Below are 14,817 nucleotides of genomic sequence, written 5' to 3'. Positions count from 1 at the left end.
GCAAAAATTTTTAGTTCGAGAAAAGCAAGAGCCAAAAGCCAACAATTAGTACACTACATTTTACAGGAGTAAAAAAAGCTCAATAATTTGCAAATGTTGAAGGAAGTGCTAGTTCCATAATTAAAAATCAGCCAGAGATCCTTTTGGCAAATGGATCTCTTTGTTAAACATCCCACTAATCCAAGCCTGAAGGTATAATTCAGTACCCTGGAGGATCCCCTCTATACTTTTGCCAGCTGTTCCATTTAGGTCACTCCATCACAAGTTTAGCTTTTATCTATTCCTCACTTTCTTCGCTGGGTCCCAGAAGCAGCAACCCATCTCTCTGAAGGCTGTTTAAAGTGTAAATGAAAAGACGAGACAGAAGTGAGCTGCTACCTCAGGGTCCTTAATTTCTGAACTGCAATTCCTTGGACTTCCCTACCTTGACAGATGCAATATGAAACCTTCCTTGATGAAAAGTGAGGAGATAAACTGAATATGGAATGCAGATGGCACATTCATTATCATTTTAATGCTTTACAGCTGCATGAAAGAATAGGAAATTTTACTGGGTAGAAAGTCCACACAAGACCAAACAGTCATAGAAGCCCTTCTGCCCTTCAGCCCAATTCCCAGCACTGCTGTTGGCATGCAAGCAAAAGCCTTCAAAGAGCTATTTTATCTCTTCTCAGGTGGTCAGGGAGAGATGGATTCAAGCAGAGGAAATAAAAAGAAAGAAAAAAAAAAAGAAAAAAGAAAAAAAATCCATCATAATCTGATCCAGTACAGTGTATGCCAAAGACCATGAAGAGTCCTGGGTGCAGACCTGACTCTCTTGCCTCCCTCTTCTGGACCGACAGGTGAAGGAAGGAGACAGTAATTACTGAAGGACTTGTTCATGCAAGTTAAAACAACCCCAAATAACAAAACTACTTCTAATTTACCATTATTTTGGTGATTTTAACAAAAATAAAATTTCCTAATAAATAAAACAAAAGCAACAAAAATATATGAACTGGATCAATTTATAATGGCTGTAGTCAGTGTAAATTTAAGCCCTCAGAGAGTCATTATAGTCCTCCAGAAGGACTTTTTGACAGTATGCTGCGTTATAACAACACCCTGATCTCTTACTCTGCGGAAGTTAAGGATAATTCATTATGAAACAAATCACTGCTCTGACATTCTTTTTTCTGCTAAATAAAAATAAAGAGTCAGGCCAATACTCTGGGAGGAATTCCTAAGTGTTTAACTTTTAATGAAAGATTTATAAAAAATTCAGCAAGCATATTACTGAGGTCTTTCCAATTCAATATTAAGTAATAAAGTTTGCACACCCAGATAGGAACTGTAATGTGAAGCAGTATAAGATCTATTGGAAATTAAGTTTCTAGATTTTTTTAAATGCTGTTCAGTAGCATAGCCACGGCAACTCCAACAACCATCTGCAAGACTTTACACATGCAAAGTAATCCCACAGGCTTTGGACAACTACTAAGATCATGCCCTGATCCTACCCATCCAGCACAACGTACAGCCTAAGAAGCCGCTTGTTCATCCTTGCAGGAAGGATGGGGATCACATCCCTGAAGCAGCGCAGCAATTCACACACCTGCACTCAGCCTGTGCTGGAAGAAGCGCTCTGTCAGTCAAAAGTACAGCTCTGCAAGCTCGTACATCTGACATTTAAGGATCGGGGAGAAGGAAAAATCAACTCAAAGAACATGGATGCAACTTAATTTCTAATTCTGTGGTGGCTCTCACAGGTGAGCAACCCATCTCGGACATGCCACCCCCTGAGGCTGGGCAGGAACCATCACCTGTGTCCCGCTGCCCCTGCCCGCATCATCTGGCCCGAGGTCTCCGCTCGCAGACCAAGCATATCCACAGCGATCTGCACCGCTTACCTCGCTGACGCTTCCACGCTCTCCTGCCGGCATTCCTGCACGTGAAGGCTCATTGCAGGCAGCTGCTCCCAAGTTCAGCATCCCCGTGGCACGGCCGCTCCGGCGGGAGCCAGCAGAGCAAAGGCAGGTTGCCACTGGCCAGTTCCAGCACAGCCCAGCCGCGTGCTGTCTGCAATCACATCTCACTGAGTGCAAAACGAAAATTAAAACATTTTTTTTCTCTTACACTTAGAACAGTATGCTATATCTTTCGTGTTTGCATTTAAATTGGACAGAATAATCTACTACTGGCTTTTAATTTCAGAAGGGTTAATCACCTCAGCAAAGGTCAATCAAACTTTAATCTCCAATAAAATTGCAGTAGCTTCAGTCACCTGCAGGACATTTATTATTCTTATTTCCATGCAAAAGGATGCATCACTAATCTTCTAATTCTTTACATTAGCACATTTGCCATTAACATTTTACTAAAATTATTAATTCCTCCAAAACTATTACAAGAGCTCATTTCTACACATCTCAGAAGATAATCCTGTTAAAAACCAGCCACATCTACTGTGACATTGCTTTAGTTGTCTGCTCTAATCCTCACAACCATCTGATACTCCAACTGAGTTCTAACAATGCACGAAGTCTTAATTACAGAAAATATTACAGGCTTTAGTTTAGAACAACAATATACTGTTTTAGTAACTTAATCTTCCCTATTGTCTGCAATCACAATACTAATCTATTTTGTCACTGCTCACAGCATTTTCTATTCAAAACAAAATATAGATTTTTAATTTTGCTTAGCAGCTCTTGAAAAGCAATAGATGTACAAGGATAACTTAAAATCCATTACCGAGGATAGGAATAATAATGATGATGAGATTATGTTTCTGGCCTGCAGAGAAGTATTTCCTCACAAAACAGAAGTCTCTTTTGGGGTATAACCCATTAAAAAACAAAGAAATAATAATAAAGAATGGCTTGTTCTTTAAATTTGATCTACCAATTAAGAACAATTTATCTGCTATTAAATTGATTGAGGACTGCAAAGTCTCTCTGAAAAATTCACATCAGCATTAGTTTTAAACAACCATTGCAATAATATCAGCTCAAAATGAGAAAATTGCTTAACTCAAAACAGAAAATTATCCAACATAAAAGAGCACATCCCTTCAAAAATGTTGGTTTTAGATAAACATCTGCTATGCTAGCTACTAAACAATACATTCCTTCAAAAGTCTACTCTAACAATTCCATCTTAATGCTCAGAACTAGTTTACCTGTAAAGACTCAGAGAGAAGCAACAGAAAACTCAGGAAGAGCTCGTTACAGAACCAAAACAAAACACAAACAATTCATTTCCCAAATTTTAGAAGCTGGTACCAAAAAGTCAGAATTGATTTGGCAGAAAAATACTAATACCACCAAAATAAATGGGTCTCCCTTATCCTCCTACTATGGTCACATTAGCTCCTGCGAGAAAGAAATCTTGTCTCTATTTAAAATGGATTTTTTAGCCATAATAACATTTTGACATACCGTAATGTAAACAAACTGTTCTTTCCAATCCCAATATTTCCTTCTCTGTCTCTCTGTCTCTCTCTGTCTCCGTCTCTCTCCTCTTTTTGTTTTAATATATGGCACACAGACAGACACACGCCCCCGTCACTGTCAATATGCACACTCATTAGCAATATGTCAGGCTGGCATTTTCAACACACTCCAGAGCATAACTGAACTACCACACAGTGCACACACACACACACACACACACACACACACAGTAAAATACAATTTCAGAGAAGAAGAGCTCAGTGGAACAATGTTTAACTTGGAAAAGTAGGTAAACACACAAAAGAAGTGCGATTCTCAGGCAGTATTTTACAAAGGGGCTGTGAATTCCCAGCTAACATCATCAATGCTCCTCTCTTTTCACACACACAAAGAGACACAAATACACATATACAAAAGAGAGCATTTTAGCAAGACATTCTAATGCTGAATTACGGATGCAAGAACACAGGTTTTCCCCTGGTTTATTCTTCAAACTTTTTAATACGTTTAAGTTACAGTCTAACTTGAAGTAATGTATGAAAATAAAAGCTGAAAAACACAAACCCAAGCTGAACAACGAGTTCCTAGAACATAAACTGTCAACAGCATGTCTCAACTTCCAGCTGAGAAAATTAGCTACAAAACAACTGCATTCGCATTTTCTGCAAAAAGCATCCAGCAAGACAACGAAGACCACTTAGAAAGGGTGAGTATCACTGAACTACAGTGTTGATTATTCACCTCTTGACGCATTGATAAAACATACTCTAGATTGCTATTGCAGCTGCTTTAAAATACGACAGAATAGCTTCACATGGGACCCAGAAATGAAAGGTATCCTCAAAGAACCATGCACTTTATTTTTCAAAAGAACGAACAGTGAAGAAATGTATAGGGAAAGAAACATACCTTCAGTTATCCCAGCGAACGACTTTTCAGCACATCTACATAGTCCTGCGGCTCCACCAGTGCAAAAGTCAACACTGCTGTGCTTGTGATCTCTGTGACAATGGCATCATACTGCCGGCAATTTTTTCTTAAACTTCTCAGACATGGTAGCAACTTTGTTAATTATGATATTAGCCAGCTGGCGGGTACAATCAATCATCCACTGTAAAGAAAGCCAGACAAAGAGACATCTAATCATTGCAACCAGAGCAGATAAATTTTGTTCCTTTCTTATACATGTCACAGATTCTATCCCTCCTGACCCTCTACACAGCCATCGACTGTCAAATTTAGATTCAGCAAGCTCCCAGCTTTTCTTTATCCCTGCCTTAGATCTGAAACTCCTGGTTATCAGGAAGACAAGCGTCACCAGCTGTCTCAGAACAGGAAGGCAATCAGGTGAATAGTACTTATTATCTCTCATTGCCTTCTGAGGAGCAACAAGATTGATTTTGGATCAACAACGCATCAAGATCTCAGGCACAGCTACTACAGTGTCAAGTCCAGAATGCAGTGCATACATAAAGCTGACCACAACCTTTATTAATACTGCATACCAAAAGTTTGAGGGCTGGTCCTTTTTTAGTTTTGTTTTGTATTGAGTTTCTTGGGGTTTTTTTTTAATTTTTTCCCCTCAGAAAACTCCTATACATTTTTTTTCTCCAAAGCTGCATTGGATATTCTCTTATTCCAGGCCTCCATCCCCCCACCTCAGCCAACCCAGGCAAGCAGACCGCGCCGTTACTCCGGGGACTCTGTTTCACAGTTGGGTAGCCTTAATTGGGCCCACAGAAGCAGTTAGCTACCATTAAAGGCTTCTCTGTATACATCTTCCTCTCAACTAGTCTGATTGCACATAAAACCCCACAAGTGAAGCCTATGCTTTGGGAAGGTTAAACACACAAATATGTTACAAACCCAGAATATAAAAGCATCCTAACAGAATCTGAGCTGATGGTGAATTTCAGCATTGGTTTAGAAACAGGAATATATTTGAGCTTTTCATTCAGAGCAGCATTAAACAATCATGCACTCTTACTGTAAGACCTTTTTTTTACACGCCAAATGCACTGCAAAGTAGTGGAAGGTGGTTCATATGAAGTAGAAACAAACGTTACAATAGAACAAAAGCTATCAGAATAATGCATTCTGGTACAAAAAAACCCACCAACTAACTTCATACATTTTGAAATGCCTGCCGACAGTTCCATTTAACTAAATAGACTATAATAAGCAATGAATACAAATTTATAAGGACGTGCAAAAATTTTCAGGATCAGTTTTGGATTCTTGGTACATTGGCTGCCCTGGCACTTGGACCAAAGACTGCTTTTCCAAAACTATTTATTTTCAGAAAAAGTGATCTTATGTTTACTTCACCTTAAATGAAAGCTAGTTTCTACTTAAAGTGGTATCCAGCAAGAACATCTCAATCATGAAGAAGATTTTGTGGACTTTACATCATAAAAGTCTGTCTTTTTTAAATAAATCAACTAAAAACAATACATTTTTTCTTGAAAGTTGTCACACGTAGTTCAGCTGAAATTTTCATGCTTTCTTTGAAATGCAAGCAGCAAATATCAACAGTTAGAAAACAGCAGCGAGTGGGAGCAACAATTACATCCTGACCTTGCTCCCTTGAAATTGAAGTGTTGCAGAACATTCTATACCTTTCAGAAGTCAAATTTTTGTCCTGTGTGACCTCCTCATTTGGAAAGTTTAGGAGGCTCAATACAGGAATACTAATAGTGTTCGCAATTCATTATTAAACAGAGCTAATTGCTTTCTGATATTTGTTTGAAAGGATGAAGACAAGAAAATAAATTACATTCTAAAATGTGATGTCATTGTTTCATTCATTTTGGATGACTGAAGTATTCAACCAGCTTCTCAGGCAGATATTAAAGGCTACACCAGTTCTGCTTTGCATTCTATATCCAAATTGTTAACAGATTGAGATCTAGCTCAAGTGCATCCACAACACATTGTCACCAAAGCAATGGCAGACACTGTTAGAAACTCCTAAATCACTTAAAATATCTACTACCAAGAGGATTTTACTCAGAAGGAAGACCTTCATTAATTATTTGCTCTCATTTTTAATGCTTTACTCAAACCAGATCTTGCTTTATTTAGGCAGCACTAAATATGAAGAAATAGTCTTGGTTTTAGCACAGAGACTTAAGGCAATAAGTAATAACTGAGCATAGCAAATGAATGAGGGACTTGAGAAGCACACAAAAACAGGAGGCTGCCGTAACGACCAATTCATTTTTCTGGAAGGTTAACCAAAATCATCAGATACACAAGTCTACCTCTAGCAGTATCTCCAGTCAGCCACCAGCGTAGACCTGACTAGGTTTCTAAGCTGTCAGAACAGGTCTGAGCTGGAAAAACTGGAAAACAAGCAGGATGGTGTGTGACAGATACATACTGACCTGACCAATTATTTTAAAGATGCAGGAATGAAGGATCAAAGTTGGGACCCCAGAAGAACATGCTTTTGTCCATTTTCAACAATTACATCAGGTTTTCCTCTTATTCACACTTTTTCCTTTTCACTACATCAAAGTTCAGTGTGGAAAAATATGGAATTAACTTCATGTACCCTTAGCTATAACAAACAAGGCAACTGGGCTTGTCACTATGCTCTCCTCTGTCATCACTAGGATAGACAGCATGACAAGAATCTGCTGAGAATGAATTATTATACCCATTTCCATACTTAGATACTGGTGGAACAACTGATACGCTGGATGTACTAGGTCTCTCTATTAGCTCTCATGGATATTGCAAAACTGGTCTGAATTCAGTTTTAACCCTGCTTGAAGGAGGAAGCTGGACTAGTTGACCTCTGGATGTCTCTTCCAAATTGAATTATTCTATTTATCTATGAATTGTCTAAAGCAAAAACAACATAAATTGTAAAAATTATGAGATTATCCAAATTAAAGGAATTAGAGATGTAATTTTCACAGGAGGGCAGGGCACCTCCTCTGAGTAGTTTTGCCCTCAATTTCTTAAGCCATTTGAAAAATCATCCATATTTGGTTGAGGGATTGTTTCCCCTGTGCATTGAGACAAAAATATTAGAATTACCAAATCCTCCATACAATGACAATTTCAGAGAAAAGGAAACATATCAAGGGGAATACACAAAGGAAGTGCACAAAGACCTCCACAGAAGCAACTAGACAACATACTTGATATAGGAGGAGTAAATTCAGGGTCAGGTAAAAGAAAAATTTCATTAGAAAGGAGGGAGATAAAGGATAGGCCAAGGTTAACTGAAAGTATACTCAGTTTAAAAGAAGAAAATGCAAGCCATGACCATAATAATGATGGTTCAGGCTCAAAAGAGAGGTTTATTTTGGTAAAGACAGGTTTACTCCAGGATTTCCACAGTATTTGACATCCTTAATATTCTTACCTTTTGGGGGTGGGGGGAAGAACACAAAACGCCAAAAAAAACCCCTAAAATCCGATGTAGAAAAAAAGTATAGTAAAGAGTAGGAGCTATTATCTAAAGGGAAAAAAAAACCAAAATAATGCAACTTATTTGTAAGCTTAACTTTAAAAATGTCCATCTAATAAACCTTCCATTGTTCTCTCATAAATCCTGTAAATCTTCCACTCAGTACCTCATTACAAAAAATTAAGTGAAATTAAGCAATAATATATGTAAATTATACATTTAAAATAATGAACAGTGTAATGAAAGGAGCACTCTTCACATTGCAATCCATTGGGCTTTTAAATTAACTTTTAATGCTCAGCGGCTGCCAATTAATAAGGAGCCTACATGTTTGATTCTGCTAGAAAATACAAACTAGGAGAAGGAAAAGTGTAACACAAGGGCACAAAGCCAGTGCAGGAGGGTACACTAACACCAGTGCAGAGCTTTAAGGGAACAAGTCACAGAGCCTGGGTCCAAGGACCAAAACCTGTCTGCAGTGAAGCTCTTCCTGAAAACAGGAGCTTGTAAGGCTTTGGTGAGACACTGACCCTCTCGCACACTGATTCCCCCTTCAATCCAAGAAAAAGCATACACAACTACAGACAGAGACCTTATGGTATGGTTTCTTATTTTGGCATCTCATATGCACCTGAAATAGCCATGGATATTTTTTATTTTAATTTTGTTTGAAGCAGCTGGCCTGCAGTTTAAATTGCACACATATTCCACCGAAAAGAATGAAATAATAAAGTTTCACAGTGCAGAGCAATGTCTGCAAAGGTCACACGTAGCTTCTCGAGGGGGAAGCGCCATGAGGCAGAAGTGAAGAGGCCACATGTTATGTCATTCCTTAGCACAGAATGAGCAGAGGTTAAATATTAATGCATTGCAAGGAGAACAATCTTGCCTATATTCTAGGAACTGACAAAGAAAGAAAAAGGGAGAAAAGACCATTTCTCCACCTGCAGCGTGATGAACAGGTCCAGTTTATCCCACCTCAATATTGTCAGGACACGTGAACTAAAGGACTTTTGTTCTGTCCTGCTGCGGCCAGTTGCCGAGAAGACTGAAAGCTGCAAATGTTTTTTCCTTGCCACTCCGTCTCACCAATGCACTGCTGTTTTGCTACCTGCTACATGCCTCTTCTTAAACTGACCATATATATATATGCTCCAGCATCCTGCCTTTGACAATGTCCTGTAGCAGGTGTCCAGGAAAAAATTTATGGATAAGCAAGGAGTGATTTTCATTCCTGATGTCCGCTCCAGCTTCTACCCACTCATGGCATGGAAGCTAACATCACAAAGCCAGGATGGCTTAATGCAACACATTTGACAAGAATTTCAATTCTGTTACCTACATAACAGAATGACCCAAAAACTCAGTAACTGACAATGTATCTGTGAAACAGAAATGCTTGTTGGAATAAGAAAGACTGAGCTGAAATTAGTCTGTCCTAAACTATTTGTTTGCCTGTTTTTTTAAAAAGACAAGCTGTTCATTAACATTCAGACTAAAACTTCTGGATTTGAAATGGGGTTGGGGGTTGTATCATTCTGTAAAGGTGAGGCAATAAAAAAAAACTTGCATTGTCTTAAAGGAATGACAGCCTCTCGCTAGGTCAAGTGAGACACCTGAGCACCACAACTCCAGGAGCTAGTAATAGTTCTTCTCTAAAGGCAGTGTTTGCACTGTTTTACAGGAAACTCATTCCCAATGTTGTGGTTAAAAAGCCTTCTCTACAGCCTGAAGGTATCTCCTATGCAAAAGTTCTCACCTGCAGTAAACTGGAACTGGGATGGCAGGAACACACACAGACCAAAATAACAACTGAATTAAACAAATCCTTGTTCTGGAGACAACAAACACAAAATACATTGGAGAAAACATACTGCCATGCTACAGCAACACAATCTCTTTAGATTATATGGTACTTATGTTTAATGTGTCATTTTATATTTTTCCCCAAAATAAAAAATGCACTTACAGCTGAAGTAGTCTCATAAAATTATCCATTTTGTCTGAATAAAATTGAAACACGTAAAACACTAATAATGTGGCAGAAACAAACTCTGATACATGACCCATTAGAAAGGTTGTAACTTCAATGATCCAATCAAAGTGACACAAGCCAACCACCCAACAGACAGGAATAAAAAAGTTAAATCCAACAACATAAACCACTAAAATTGTCTGATAAAAATTCATTAAAAATAGAGTATAGAGTTAATGTAGTTACATTTTGAGTCTGGATTCTACAAAGATAGGTCTGAAATTGTGAAACTGCCCGACACAGGCATCCACGACATTCATAATTTTCTAAATTCACTTAATGAGCTTCTTTCATTACAAATAGTTAATTTCCTGACAGATAATACTCTACAACTGATTCCTTTCAGAGTGGTAAAAAAGCAACAGCTGCAAAGGCAAATTTAAAAAACAAAAAGATAACAAGGAGGCCAAGTCAGTCATGTTTTTTTCCAAAAGCTAAATGTCTTCCTTATATACCTTTAAACTGGTTTTCCCACCCATGTCAGTTATCTATTATTTCCAATATTAGATGACAGAGAGCTCTTACAGAGTCTCATGTCAAAAAGTACCTGAAAGAAGATGATCTAACAGCAAGAGAAGTACAGTTTAGGGTTGGAGGAAGGGGGACAGGAGGGTTTAGATTGTTTGTTTGGGGGAAAGATATTTATTATATCAGGCAAAAATTATCAAATTTTATGTTTTGCAACAACAGCAGATGTATTATTGTATTGTACAGCATTGTATTATATCAGATTCAGTTCTCTTTTTACTTCTTCATTATCACTAGAAATTATCACTAGTAACAGTGTCATCTACTTATGTCACAATGAAATCAAGCCTAAAAGAAATAATTTTGTGAGGCTATGGTTCCTTTTAAATAAAGCCTAACATATTCAAAATATTGTTCTTTCCCAAAAGTTCCTGTATTATGCTTTTTTCCCCCTCACTTATAAGTAGAGTATCACTCTACTTATAGAGAAGGTATTTGCACAAGAATGCTAAAAGATTCTCCTGTAATGTGACTGAATGGGTCATATATCATTGACCAAAGAAGCACCTCTGGAGGATCTGTCTCCATTTTTAAATGTAGATTTCCCCATCACATAACAATCAACTACCCAGGTTTCACCACACTTCCACAGAAAAGTGGAAGTTCTGCACAAGAAGCCCTCTCCAGAGAAAGAGCATTAAAAGAAACCCACAAAAACTTTAATGTCCAAATGCTGGCTATTCCCAAAGGGACAAAATACGATCCTCATATGCAGCAAAATGGGGAATAGCTCTGAATATGCCATACATGTAAGATGCTAGACTGGAGTGAAATATATCAAACCTCTTATGAGCAAAGGCTCAAGAGTTTTGCTGCTGTAGACCTTTTTTTTGCTCATTTGAAAATGCTCTCTCCACTCTAGCATTATTGATAATGAGAAAAATTAAATTTCTACTCTCACTTAAAGCTGAGCACTGATTTAAATCTTTTTAAGAACAGAATTTAAACTCTATTGTATGAGTAGAGGAATCAATCATACTGTTAGAAAATGCTCTGTTGGTGGTGCTAGTTTCAACTGAAAAGTACAACGAAAATTGTTAATTTGCTGGCTTCATTTGAAAAAGAATAATCTCTTGCGGGTTGTCATACCTAAATTTAGGATTTGGGGGGGGGGCGGGGGGGGGAAGGTAACCCAAAATGTAACTGTAGCTCAGTATTTGACTGAATTAGAACATGGAATTTTGAATGTCTTTAAACTGCCTGGAGTAGAGTAAACCCACAATTAAGAAAAAGTGCAACTTCTTAACAGTTCTTAAGAAGGTGCCTTAATTAACAGGAGTTCAGAAGGAATGAACTTAAATATATAATAAACCCATGTGTCAGGCTGAGCCCACTACTGCTCAACGCCACTGTAGTTCAGGCATCAATACCCAGCAGCAGGCTGCTCCAAATGTGTGTACTGTCCCAACCTATTTCATTGGCATGTCCAGTATTTATCACCACTATCACCAGGTGCAGTAACCTGTAAGTTTGTAAAAAATTACACTAATCCCTTTTAAGGATTCTGATCAAGGCTCTGAAATGCAAAGTGCCAATCCTGAAAATGACATGGGTCTCTGAGTCTTTGCCTGCATTTTAAATGTCTGTACCAGCTTAATTATCATAATGTTAAAGCTGTGCAATCAAGTTCATTGAAAATAAAAAGTTGTGCTAAAAGAACAAAATAAAATGGATGCATTCAAGTGGAAAAAGGTAAAATAAACAAAATAAAGCATTAGCTAGAAGTTAGGAAGATCATGCATTAAGATGAAAGATGAAACAGATGCAATACACAGCAAAGATCAAAGAGCTCCATCAATTCATTCTGAGAGTCAAAATCCAGCTGAGCATGGGAGCCCTGTCCGCATAATAAGAAAGGTTGACTAAAACATAAGGATTAAACAGATGAGCTGTCTCCAGTGAATGTATGGCACAGGAAGCCCTGCTGAGCCACTTGTAAAGACACTTTGGAACTGTACACCTGCTACTCCACAGTGAAACCTACAGGAAGCCAGCATGCAAGGGGAAAGAATCCCACTAATGGAGTAAATAGCTATCTTTAAGGGGGAAAAAAAAAGAGTTGATACAAGAAAACAGTAGCCAAGAGATTTCCTCTTTCCCCTCCATTTCATTTATTTACCAAATATTTCCACTGCAAATGACTATAAAGCAACTATCACCATCCTCTCACTCTCTCAAAACAAAGGAAAAAACTTAGCACTTAAACTATCAGCAGAATCATCCATAGACAGCAGGATCAGCCTAGTAATCTCAATGATAATACCTGTCACAATATTACTGGTTTGCAAGATCTTTTTGTACTCCAGCACTGGTGTTAACTGGCCAAATCTCTAATAACTTCAGTGCTGTGGGATTAATTTTAAGGGTAAGTAAAATTTGTACTATTTTTAATACTGATGGCATTTACAAAAAGTTTATATAAAAGCCTTAATTTTTCTCATCCACTTTAGGGATAAGCTTTAATCAAAATTTATAGCTTATGACTAGTTTCTCTTCTCATCGATAACAAGAAACAAAACTAGAAAAAATTAAGAGGTAAGAAATGCTATTCAAATTAATTAATTCATTCATTAACTCTTATATTAAAGTGAAATCCCTATGACATGCATGTAGCCAAAAACACAGTACTGTCACAAAAAAAAAAAAAAAAAAAAAGGGAAATGTAGGGCTAGCAGCTACTCCATGACTCAAAGAATCCAAACTGCAGGGGTTTCCAACACCTCTGACAGGATCAGTGCTATCCATTACACCTCCTTGCAAAGAACAGGTCAGGGACACGCTCACATCATAAGATGGGAAACCATAACTCAAAACAATCAGGAAGCAAAGCTTACAAGTTTCTTAGGGCTTTGTTTTCTGACAGATGTACAATTTACGTCCAATGCAGGCTACAGGTGGTTCCATATTTATTTTTCAAATGATTGTTACTAGCCTGCTTGTCCCACAAATGTTATTTACAATCACATCTTTTATTCTTGTTTTAGCTGACAGGACAATCTCCTCAAGGATCTGAGCAGAGCTGATATATTTGATTTTCAGGTTATCTACTGCCTGCAGATACAAGCACTTCGATTGTTTACAATGCAGGAGTAATTGGTAACCATTAAATAACTCCAGAGACTGATTTAAGAGTCCTTCACCTACTGCATGAAAGGAGGGTTTCATCCCACAGTCCCTGATCTGGCTAAATACTTTAAGATTTCGCTACAAAACCAGGATATTTAAAAATTACCAAACGCAATGATGATTTAATCATCAATCACATACAAGCATTATATTCAGTTTTAATGATTTCAAAGTGGAAATTCAAATAAGAAACAAGCATGTTCCCTCATCATACTTCCAAAATCAGTTAAAAATATTAATTTGTGTAGCACAGTTTAAAGCAGAATTTCTAGCACAGCTTTCATCATCTCAAGCTAAAATGAGGACACTAAAACACAATTCAGCCAGTGTTCCTGCAAGAAATTTCACATGTTGTTTAATTGGTGATACATTACTTATGATTACATAGGTTCAAGTTGCTAACAATATTTAAAATAACTTTCAGAAGAATTTGCCTGGTCTTGCACAGTCAAATAGAATTACTTGGCTATAAACAAATCTGACAAAAAGTCACAGAGGGCATTTTAACTACTTTCTGACACAATTTAATTGTCACTGAACTTTCCTGCTTCACAAAATGGTGTGGAAGCACAATACTGTTACAACCACACTGCTTGCTGGCAGAGCTCCTCTGAACGCAGCATTTTGTACTGGAAAAGAGCAGTGAAATGTATCATTGCAGACATTACACATCACCCAACAGCACCATCATAGATGTAGCCTAAATCAGATGCTGAAGCACACTGTGGGAGGTCATCCAGTTAGCTCTGCAGTGAGCTCACCACGGCCGTGTTTCACTGCAGAGCCCACACTCACCATGCTTTGAGGAGCAAGGCTGAAGTATGCAGCAGGAGATACCCTTATCTCTCTCGTCATTCTCTGCCCCTCGGGCTTCTTTGGGGAGTGCAGCACTGAGGCTTCTCCCCTGCTTCCATGAGAAAGCAATGAGGGTGTTAAGGGCTGATCAGCAGAGGTTTCCCACAAGAGCAGCTCCACCTGTTCGTGGACCGAAGGAGACACCAGTGGCAGAGCATCCACTCCTGTGCGGCACTACAGCCGACCTAAGGAGTCACACACTCCTCCTCTGCTCCACATAACTCTAATGCAACCCCTCAATCTCATCCAGACAGAGCTTTCTTTCCAAGCAGAAAATTTAAGGAAAACTGAGGTTGTTCCTAAATAATTAACAGTGCCAATTGTCTGACTTCTTGGGGCATAAACATACATGTTAGCACACTGTAAATTAGTCAAGGGGAAGCCTAACATTTTACCCTTTACAGCCAGCATCAAAT

The sequence above is a fragment of the Onychostruthus taczanowskii genome, unplaced genomic scaffold (assembly GCF_017590055.1).
Source record: "Onychostruthus taczanowskii isolate IOZ18803 unplaced genomic scaffold, ASM1759005v1 scaffold31, whole genome shotgun sequence".
Taxonomy (NCBI): domain Eukaryota; kingdom Metazoa; phylum Chordata; class Aves; order Passeriformes; family Passeridae; genus Onychostruthus; species Onychostruthus taczanowskii.
Note: the sequence above shows the minus strand (reverse complement) of the source record.